Below are 11,579 nucleotides of genomic sequence, written 5' to 3' on the forward strand. Positions count from 1 at the left end.
AAAATGAAATCAGAAGTAATTTCTCAGATAACAGGAGAAATTGTGCCCCTAGTGTAAGACATGATTAGTAAATCTAAAGAGGAGCTGAGGAACATGATGGAATCCCAACATAAGAAACAAATGGAATCCATAAAACAGATGCAAATAGATTTCCAGGACATGAAAATCTCCACTGAAAGTCTACACAGCAGAATGAGCCAATGTGAGGACAGAATTTCAGATATAGAAGATAAGATTGCGATTAGTGACCAGGAAAAGAAAAATTGCTTCAACATTATAAGGGAACATGAGAAATCAATCCAGCAGCTGCTAGATGATGCAAAGAAGAATAACATAAGACTGATTGGGCTCAATGATAAAACAGGAAGAGAGTGGAGATGACATAAAAAATCTCTTCACATAAATAATGGCAGAAAACTTCCCAAGCAGGGGAAAAGAGCTTGACATACAGATAAGTGAGGCATATAGGACTCCAAATAGCCTTGATCAAAAAAATCTACACATAAGCATGTAATTGTTAAGATTCCAGAAACACAACAGAAGAACAAAGTTTTCCAAGCAGTGAGAAAAAAGAAACAAATCACATACAAAGGAAAGCCCACCAGAATCACAGCAGACTTCTCAACACAAACCATCAAGGCAAGAAGAGCTTAGAGTGACATATTCCAACCCCTAAAAGAAAAGAGCCACCAACCCAGATTGATGTACCCTGCAAAATTATCTTTCAAAATTGATGGAGAAATAAGATACTTTCATGAAAAAGAGCACACCTTAGGAACTTCATGAATACCAAACCAGCACTCCAAAGAATTTTACACAATATCCTAGGAACAGACATTGAGGATCACAACCCCAGGAAGCAAAGCAGAATGAACCCATCTGGAATGATAAGAAAATAAATGTAAAGGGGGAGAACCCAACAAAAAGAAAAAGTCATGGCAATGACAAGTTAATACATTTCAGTGATAACCATCCACATTAATGGTCTCAATTCACCAATCAAAAGAAATAGACTGGCACAATGGGTCAAAAAGCAAAATCCAATAATATGCTGAATACAAGAAACACACTTAATTCAAAAGGAAACTCATAGACTGAAAGTGAAAGGGTGGAAAACAATACTGCATATGACAGGAATCCAACAAAAAGCAGGAGTAGCTATCCTCTTTGCAGATCAAGTAGATTTCAAATCAACACTGATTAAGAGAGTCAAAGAAGGACACTACATCCTTGTAAAGAGAAGAATGCAAGAGAAAGAGATGACAATCATAAATATATATGCACCAAACACTAGTGCACCCAACTAGACAAAACAAATACTAACAGACATGAAAAGTCATGTATGTACTAATACAATTGTAGTGGGGGACCTCAACACTCCACTGTCACAAATAGATAGATCAACTAGACTAAAAATAAGTAATGAAATACTAGAACTCAATCGAACTCTTGAACAAATGAACTTAACAGATGTTTACAGAGTCTTCCATCCCACAAAAGCAGAATACACATTCTGCTCAGCTGCACAAGGGTCATTCTCCAAAATAGACCACATACTCACACATACAACATGTTTAAGGAAGTGCAAAGAAATTGAAGTTATCCCCTGTATATTGTCAGACCATAGTGTGATGAAATTGTCGATCCATAGCAAAAGAAACTCAAAAATTTCATAAACATGTGGAAATTGAACAACAAACTTCTCAATAACCAATGGGTCACAGAGGAAATTAAAGAAGAAATCAGACAGTTCCTTCAATTAAATGACAATGACAATACAACATATCAGAATCTATGGGACACAATGAAAGCAGTCTTAGGAGGGAAATTCATAGCAGTGAATATGCATATTAGGAAAACAGAATGAGCCCAATTAAACACCCTGATGCTGAACCTCAAGCTTCTAGATAAGGAAGAGCAGGACAACCCCAAATCTCATACAAGGGAGGACATTATAAAGATCAGGGGAGAAATCAATGCAATGGAGACAAAGAGAATGATACAAAAAATCAATGAAGCCAAGAGTTGGTTCTTCAAAAGAATCAACAAAATTGACAAATCTTTAGCCAACCTTGTCAGAAAAAGGAAAGAAAAGGCCCAAATCCATGCATTTAGGAATGAAAAGGGTGAAATTACAACAGACCCAACAGAAATCCAGAGGATCATCAATACCTACTTCCAGAACCTATACGCCAATAAGATGGACAACACAAAAGAACAGGACAGATTCCTAGATATACATGAATTACCAAACTTGAACGAAGAAGACCTAAAAATTCTGAAAACCCCAATATAAATCAATGAAAGTGAAAATGTAATTAAAAACATATCAACTACGGAAAGGCTGGGCCTTGATGGCTTCACTGCTGAATCCTACAAGACATTTAGAGAGGAACTGCTGCCACTATTGTTTAAACTCTTCAATGAAATTGAAAGGGAAGCAATACTCCCAAATTCATTCCTGGAAGCAAGCATCACCTTGATCCCCAAAGCAGAGAAAGATGCAACTGAAAAAGAGAACTATAGGCCAATCTCATTAATGAACATAGATGCAAAAATCCTTAATAAGATAATGGCAAATGGAATGCAGAAGATCATCAAGAAGATCATACACCCTGATCAAGTGGGATTCATTCCAGGGATGCAGGGATGGTTCAATATATGAAAATCAATTAATGTAACACACTATATCAATAGAGCCAAGGACAAAAATCATATGATTATCTCCATAGATGCAGAAAAAGTATTTGACAAAATCCAACATGCATTTATGATAAAAACCCTACAAAAATTGGAATAGATGGTTTCTACTTCAAACTGATAGAAGCCATCTATGAAAAACCAACAGCCAATATCATACTAAATGGTCAAAAACTGAAATCCTTCACACTCAAATCAGGAACAAGACAAGGATGTCCACTATCACCACTCTTGTTCAATATAGTTCTGGAAACATTAGCCATGGCAATTAGACAAGAGAAAGAAATAAAAGGAATAAAGATAGGTAATGAAGAAGTCAAATTGTCATTATTTGCAGATGACATGATACTCTATATAGAAGACCCCAAGAACTCCACCAAAAGTCTTCTAGACTTAATAACCAAATTCAGTCAAGTAGCTGGGTACAAGATCAACACCCAAAAATCAATAGCTCTCCTCTACACAAATGACAGACTCACTGAGGGAGAAATAGGGCAAATAACTCCTTTCACAATAGCATCCAAAAAAGTGAAATACCTAGGAATCATCCTAATGAAAGAAATCAAAGACCTTTTCTCTGAAAACTATGGCACTCTGAAAAGAGAGATTGAAGATGATATCAGAAAATGGACAGGCATCCCCTGCCCCTGGGTAGGAAGGATAAATATAGTCAATATGGCCATACTTCCAAAACTACTATATAGATTTAATGCAATTCCAATTGAGATCCCAGCAGCATACATCATAAACCTGGAGAAAACAATCCAAAAATTCATTTGGAACAAGAAGAGACCCAGAATAGGAAAACCAATTCTAGGTAACAGAGACATGGCAGCGGGTATCACAATCCCCAACCTGCAACTATACTACAAAGCTACTGTGATAAAAACAGCATGGTACTGGCAAAGAAACAGACTCCAGGACCAATGGAACAGATTAGAAGATGCAAAAACAATGGCAGACACACTCAGCCATCTCATCTTCGACCAAAGAGCCAAACACCCTCACTGGAGGAAAGATAGCCTCTTTAATAAATGATGCTGGAAACAATGAGCTTCAACTTGCCAAAGATTAAAACTAGACCTGTATCTCTCACCATGCACTAAACTAAAATCAAAATGGATTAAAGATATAAATATTAAAATAGTAACTATGAACCAGTTGGAACAGAGGTTAGGTAGAACCCTTGAAGACATCGGTGTAGGAAAAGATTTTATGAACTAAACCTCAGTTGCCCGTGAACTAATCCAAACAATCAACAAATGGGATCTCTTCTTATTAAAAGGTTACTGCACACAAGAGAAACCACCAGCAGTGTGAAGAGACAACCCACAATGTGGGAAAAAATCTTCACCTGCTCTTCCTCAGACAAAGGTCTACTCTCTCGAATCTATAAAGAATTTAAAAAGATCAGACCTCCCAAATTTAAAGACCCAATCCAAAAATGGGCATCTGAAATGAACAGACATTTCTCAGACAAAGAAGTGGAAATAGCAAATAAATACATGAAAAAATGTTCAACCTCACTGGTCATTCAAGAGATGCAAATGAAAACAACACTGAGATTCCACTTCACTCCAGAAAGAATGGCTGCTATCATGAAATCAACCGATGACAAATGCTGATGGGGCTGTGGGGAAAGAGGTACGCTGTTCCACTGTTGGTGGGATTGTAGACTGGTGCAAGCACTGTGGAAATCAATGTGGAGATACCTCAGAGAACTAGGACTGGAAGTCCCCTTTGACCCCGCTATTCCAGTGCTGGGGATCTTCCCCAAAGAATTAAAAGAATCATACCACAGTGATATATGTGTACCCATGTTCATAGCAGCACAGTTTGTAATAGCTGAAACTTGGAAACAGCCTAAATGCCCATCAACTGGAGACTGGAGAAAGAAAATGTGGTTCTTTTATTAAACGGAGTACTACTCAGCCATAAAAAATGTGAAATTAGAGACTTTTATAGCTAAGTGGATGCACATTGAGGCGATACTCTTAAGCGAAATAAATAGGACACAGATGTGTAAATACCGAATACTTTCTCTGATGTGAGAAACTGAAAGTGTAAATAAGTACTAAATGTATAATAGGTAATGTGAAATAGGAAGAAAAGGGGCAAAAGAGCGGGAAGTAGGAGGGCTATGGGAAAGGATAGAAGGGAATGGGATTAATATGAGAAAATGGAAAAATAGGAACAAAAGTCTTTGTAAATAGGAAGGAATGGAGGGGTTGAAGGTAGGGCGGGTCAAGTGTGAAAAATAAGAACCAAGGGAGATTATGTAAAGGTGCAAATTTTCAATGATGAATATCATTATATTGTATACCTAAAATATACCAGTGAGTAGAATGAATAATCGATAATGTAAAATAGGAAGAAAAGGTCCAAAGGGGTAGGGGTAGTGGGAGGGGCAGGGGAAAAGAAAGAAGGGAAAGGAAAAATGATGTTAATGGAAAAAAAATGCAAATAAAATCTTTGTAAATAGGGTAGGGTAGAGGGCATGAAGGGAGGGCTAGTAATGGGGAAAAAATAAGAACCAAAATACATTATGTAAAGGTACAATTCCCAATGAGGAATGTATTTGTGTTGTATACCTACAATGTACCAATAAAAGAATTTAATAGAAAAAGACCATGTGCATTCAGTGTTATATCAAAAGGTGTTTACTTTATCCTATTATTATATTATTTTTCAATCTCCATTGTCGTGTTGGATCAGAGGGCATATCAATATGTGGAAGGATAGAAAAAAAGTGATAGAAAATAATGAAGACTATATATATTCCCCATAACAAAAGAACCTATTATATACCACAAACATACACTTAAACCAAAGAATACAGTGACCCTTTATCCTCCTCATTTCTGGTAAAAGTAACAAAATCTAAATTCACTGGGAATTGCTGGAAATTACCTCTTCTGTACTAGGTCACTTGTTATAGCTTAGCTTAGCATTCTGAGGCGATTCTGCAGAGAATCTGCATTCTGCAGAATCTGCATTCTTAGGTGTAAACTGAGATTTTATTGCATGCTTCCATGAAGGAGCTTTTCCTTCACTGACTAAAAGGCCATGTTTTCTGTTCAAATGTGCATTACTTCTGTTATTTCTCATCTTATTCTATCTAACAACATTTTTGTGTTTCACCTGAAACCTGGCTCCCTTAATTTGTTCCAAAAGCTTTCCATGGACATTCTATATCCTCATGTAGCCAGCTCTGTTGCTTTGAGTTACTATCCTGGATTTTTTATGTGCAGCTCCCTGTAGTTGAATATGCTTAGGATTGGAAAAGTGCATTTAATATGTCCCCAAGAATATTTTATAATAAGTGTTTGAGATTATGGACATTCTATATACACAAAATTAATGTTTCTTTTATATATGCCTTGGAATAGCCCTTTATATCTTATGAATGTGTAGTATTATGTGTCCATAGAAATTCAAAGCACCTAAGTAATCACACATATAAAATGTGCAGGTTTGTTTTTGCTACAGAACAATTGCCAAAAACTGAGGACCTTTAAACAAAATACATTTACTAGTTTTCTATTCTGTAGATAAGAATTCACCATGGCTATGGCTGATTTATCCATTCAGGATCTCACATTGTCATGATGTCTCATCATTAGTCATGATGTGTTGTCAGCTGGAACTCAGGTGCCTTCTGTAGGCTCACCCAAGTTGGCAGAATACAATTTCTTTGTGAAGACCAAGGTGCTGTTATCATGTTTGTTGTTGGAGAAACCTCACTTTCAGCATTAGAGGATGACAGCTTTTCCATTTGGGCCTTTCAAAATTTGGTGGGTTAATACCTCAAATTTGTCAGAGCAGTGACTGTCTTCAAGACCCCTTCCCTAGACATTCCCAAGATGTTCCTTATTTGGTCTTCTATACATTTTTATTTGCTGCACCAAATGCTTTTTTCCACACTTGTAAAGCTTATGCCCCTATTCTCTTCCCCAACACTGCATGTTCTCTCTCATCCACCAACCTAAGTTAAGGCACCAATGTGTCCCATTGACATCACAATGTAATTGTACTATCAAATTATCTATGCATTTATTTCATAAGAAATATCCCCTTAGCAACTGCTATGTTCTATGCATTCATTCCCTGGCCTTATGACTCTCCATTCTGCTATAGACTGAATACTTCTGGCCCTCTAAAATTCATATATTTAGATACTAACTTCTATTTGGACAGATTGTTTGCATTCTGAGTGCTATTTGTTGAAGTGTAAAATGAGGCTCATAACAGTAGAGACAACAGAATATATTTTAAAAAGTCAGAAGGGTTTAGATTGCTAATCTTAGATCAATATTCATTAAAATGTAACTGATATATTTGAATTATCAAAAGTTCTATAAGTATATGATTCAATGAGAGCTCCTAATATGTATTATAATGTTATAATTACATTGTTTTGAAAAAAAAAAAACTATGAAGAAGCCAAGCTTTGCAGTATTCATGGTTGTGTATTAAGGATTCATATTTAAATTTCTTCTGGAGGAATGGAATAGAAAATTTTCTAAAGATATCAGTTTTATCCACAGCACAATCAAAGCACTGAGAATCCAAGGGTCTTAGTTAAGAAAGATTCTCAATGTCAAACTTTACAGAAAACTGTAGCCCAGTTCTGTTAGGTGTTAGGGGATTACACCATTGGAGAATCAAAGACACCATGGAAAAGGAGCATGAATTTGGATGTGGTTTTGCACAGTAGTGTGATTAGAGCTAACATTATTAGAAATTTCAAAATAACTAGAAGAGGTGAGATGAATAATCCTCATCAAATCAGAAACATCTGAAGTAGTGGACATGCTAATTCTCCTGATTTAACAATTATTCAATGCTTATCACTATTAAAACATCACATTGTACCCTATAAATATGTACAGTTATTATCTGTGAGTGTTATAGTCAGGGTTTTGGCAAGAGAATACATTTATTACAGGACACATGGTTTATAGGATTATTTTATGATAATTACCAAAAAAATCAAATGCAAAGGAGTGCAAGGGATTAACCTCACACCTCCATGAATCCACCAAGTGGCCTAGAGCTCATGGGAATATCTCATGCTTGTTGGTATTGAGGATCTGCACCTGGAAGGCCCAAAGGCCAGTGGTGGAAGCCAGAAAATCTTCACCAGTGAGATGAAAGATTTGTACAACCAAGCTGACGGACCCACATTGGAACCAGGAAGTGATGCTCACAGTGAAGATCAGAGGTCCCCTGTGCAAAAGAGCAGCCATTGCTAGTAACAGTGAGGCCCCAAGCTACCCCTCTGATGAGAACAGCCTAGTTCTCAGTTCACATCAGGAAAATCATCCACAGCAAGCTTCTAGAAAATCAACAGACCAAATCTTCCCCTCCAGTTCTCTTTTTATGGCTATTGACAACAATCCTCAGTTAGATCCTCCATGCCCAGACAATGCTGATTCAGTTCATCTGGGCATTGCAAGTTAACCATTAATCTACTACAGTGAGTAAAGATTCAAAAGTCTCAATTACTCAAATCCATATTGAATGGTCCAGGACAAATTCCTGAAGTTTCATATGAAAGTCAGCAAATCATGTTGTTCTTTCAAGACTTCTTTTTGAAATTGATTTCTTCTGCTTTTTATGCTTTTCTCCTGTTTGAATATTAAATCCATAAATGTCTTCACAACAAAAATATATCACTTTTGTCTTTTTTGAGTGTGTGTGGTACCAGGGATCAAACTCAGGACTTTTCACATGCAAGGCAGGTGAAGCACCATTGAGGTAAATCCCTGGCCATCACTTTTGTCTTTTGGAAAACTTTTTTTTTTTCTTATTCTGCCAGTGGACATAATTTAAGTTGGAAAGTAGCCAGAAACAAAGAAGGCTTTACTTTCTTACAAGCTATTGTTTCAAATCCATTCAGTTTAGCACTCTCTATGTTTATTGTAGAGATTTTTGACATTTCTTTAAATACAGGGAAGAAAACAGCAGTGCAAAAATGGAAGTCTCAGGTTGTGTATGAGAGATTTACAAACTGGATTTCTATGTACAATTAATATGTACTTTGAAGAAAGTATTTTGATATTGACGTGTTGCCTGGAAACCATTTCATTTAAATTGTGTGATAGAGTTTAGAAGAAAAGATGTTAACATGGCCCCAAGAGATTGTGGTCTGTGGCATGTTTTTAAGTAGTGTGTGTGTGTGTGTGTGTGTGTGTGTGTGTGTGTGTTTGCCTGTTTGCCTTTAGAAATGAAAGCAGACTTCAGAGAGAGGAACTTTGTTTCAATATGTTCCAAAATGGAGAAAGTAAAAAACAGAAAAAAAGAAGAAACTCATTTCAAGTTATCTAGTTCTTCAGAGGCAATTTAAAAAGGTAAATGTAATAACATCTATATAAAGAGATGTCACATGTCTTGACTCCTCAGCAGCAATGAGGCCACTTTGTTCTTCATTTCTTTAATCAGTCTCTCTTCCATATGCTTCCTGTCACACTGTAGCCTTGTTGATTTTGAAACTTTGAAACAAGCACTTTCCTCAGAACCTTTGCACTGGCTCTTCCCTCTTCCATGGACAACCTGCTGGAAATTATTTCTGGAGTCCACTTTGTTTTTCTGAAACAGTCTTTTTTAACATGTCACATACCTTCTTGTCACCTGAACATCCAGCACAACATAATAGAACATGTGGAATCTTCCTGTTATAACAGATTTTTTTTTCCTTTAGAGGACAGGGCACCATCTGACATGTGCTTACTTTCTTCCCTACTTTGTATTTATTTGTGTTTGACTGTATTGTTCCTCTTTCATTTGACTTTAAGGACAATTGATTCATTTAGTACAGATCATTAACTCCCTAGACAGTGATATCTTTTCTCAAGGATATACAGAAATTTAAATATTTTTATACATACCCTCTTGGCAAAAACTGACAGTGAGACTGGAATTTCAAATCAAAGATGTCAAGGGGATATCTTAAAGGGGAAAACTCAATAAGAATTGGTGTCTTGGTGCCAGGAATGTAGTTCAGCTGCGCAGTGCCTGGCAAATGCAAGTCCCTGAGTTCAATTCCAGGTACTGAAAAGAAAAGGAAAGAAAAGAAAATAAAAGAAAAGGTGTATTGACTGTACAGTCTGAACAATGGCATTTCCATCAGGTTTGTATTCCATAATATTGTCATGTTGTTTTTCTCTTTTCCAGTTAGTCACACCAACTATAATCAAACCAGAAAATGACACAAAAATTTACAAAATCTTTCTTCTGGGAATTTTAGAGAATTCCACTTTGCAACCCTTCCTCTTTGGACTATTTCTGTTCATGTACCTCGTCACTGTGCTTGGAAACTTGGTCATCATTATGCTCATGGTCTCAGACTCCCATCTGCACACACCCATGTACTTCTTCCTCTCCAACCTGTCTTTCGCAGACATCAGCTTCACCTCTACAGGCATTCCCAAAATGCTGGTGAACACCTAGATTCATAGCAAGGTGATAACTTATGAAGGCTGCATCACACAGGTATATTTCTTCACACTCTTTGGAGTTTTGGACAGCTTGCTTTTGACAGTGATGGCCTATGACCTCTTCGTGGCTATCTGTCAACCATTGCATTACATGGTCATCATGTACCTCAGGGTCTGTGGATTGCTAGTGCTGGTGTCCTGGGTCACAGCTGCCTCGTATTCCTTGTTAGAAAGTTTAATGCCATTAAGGCTGTCCTTCTGCTGCACAGACTTGGAAATCCAACATTTTTTATGTGGGTATAATCAACTGATCCTACTCGCATGTTCTAATACCTTTGCTAATGATATGGTGATGTATTCTGTATCTGTGCTTTTGGGTGGCAGTCCCTTTGTTCGTATTCTTTACTCATTTGCTAAAATAATTTCTGCTATTCATGCAATCTCATCAGCTCATGGGAGGCATCATGCATTTTCCACCTGTACATCTCACCTCTCTGTTTTCTCCTTATTCTCTTTTACTGGGTGTTTACTTTAGTTCTTCCATTAGTGAAAACTCACAGTCAACTGCAAAAGCCTCAGTGATGTATAGTGTGGTCACACCCATGCTGAACCCCTTCATTTACAGTCTGAGGAATAAGGACATAATGGGAGCTCTGAGAAGAATCTTCAGAGGGAAGTCATGAAAAAAGTTGTCTATAGGAAATTCTTGTTTTCACGGTACTCTAAGCCTCAGAACTGAATGCTGCTATTCATAAATCTAATAGTGAAGTAGAATTTGCTGTTCCAATTTATTCCCAGAAGTTTTTACTTCTTGAATTTCAGCTGCTGCATGGAATTTAAACAACCTCATTCATAAGATTTCTACTTTCCCTGATATTCAATATTTTATGTGTCTAATTTTTTTCTAATGTTCTTTCTAATTAAGCACCAGAAACAATTTGGATATTTTCATTAGTCTCACAGAGTGATGTGTTCAACTTCTCCTGTTGAATAACACAAGGGAATTGATGTCATTATATTGTTTTTAATTAAAAGAAATTCTGAGACATCAGCTTTTCATTTTTTTCTCCCTTATTCCTTGCATAATTGTTAACTTTAGTGTTCTTTATGCTATAACCTTCAAACTGCTGTTATCATATTTGCCTATGGGAAATTATTATCCTCCTAATGATACTATTTTCTTATTCTGCAATTTTTCACAGTGGATTGTACATTTCTTGTCAAAAAGTGATAATGAAATATTACTATCAAAAACACATTTAATGTGTACCATGCACAGAAAAACAAGTTTGCATAGATCAACTGATTTAATGTGGTGCTAGAGGACTTCTTACACAAGTTGATTTTCAGTCACATATCTATGATAATATGTTTAATTATGGACATCTGCTCATTGATGTGCAATTATTCTTGAATTCCCTGGATTGTTCACAAGGCCAA

General features: G+C 36.5%; 1 pseudogene; it reads left to right on the plus strand.

Annotated features, from left to right (window-relative positions):
• Nucleotides 1-9,733: 9,733 nt before the first annotated feature.
• On the plus strand, nucleotides 9,734-10,822 carry LOC101722287 (olfactory receptor 7A40-like; annotated as a pseudogene).
• The last annotated feature ends 757 nt before the right edge of the window (nucleotides 10,823-11,579 follow it).

The sequence above is a fragment of the Heterocephalus glaber genome, unplaced genomic scaffold (assembly GCF_053883595.1).
Source record: "Heterocephalus glaber isolate CG9 unplaced genomic scaffold, H.glaber_assembly_v1.0 deba00001672, whole genome shotgun sequence".
NCBI classification, from domain to species: Eukaryota; Metazoa; Chordata; class Mammalia; order Rodentia; family Bathyergidae; genus Heterocephalus; species Heterocephalus glaber.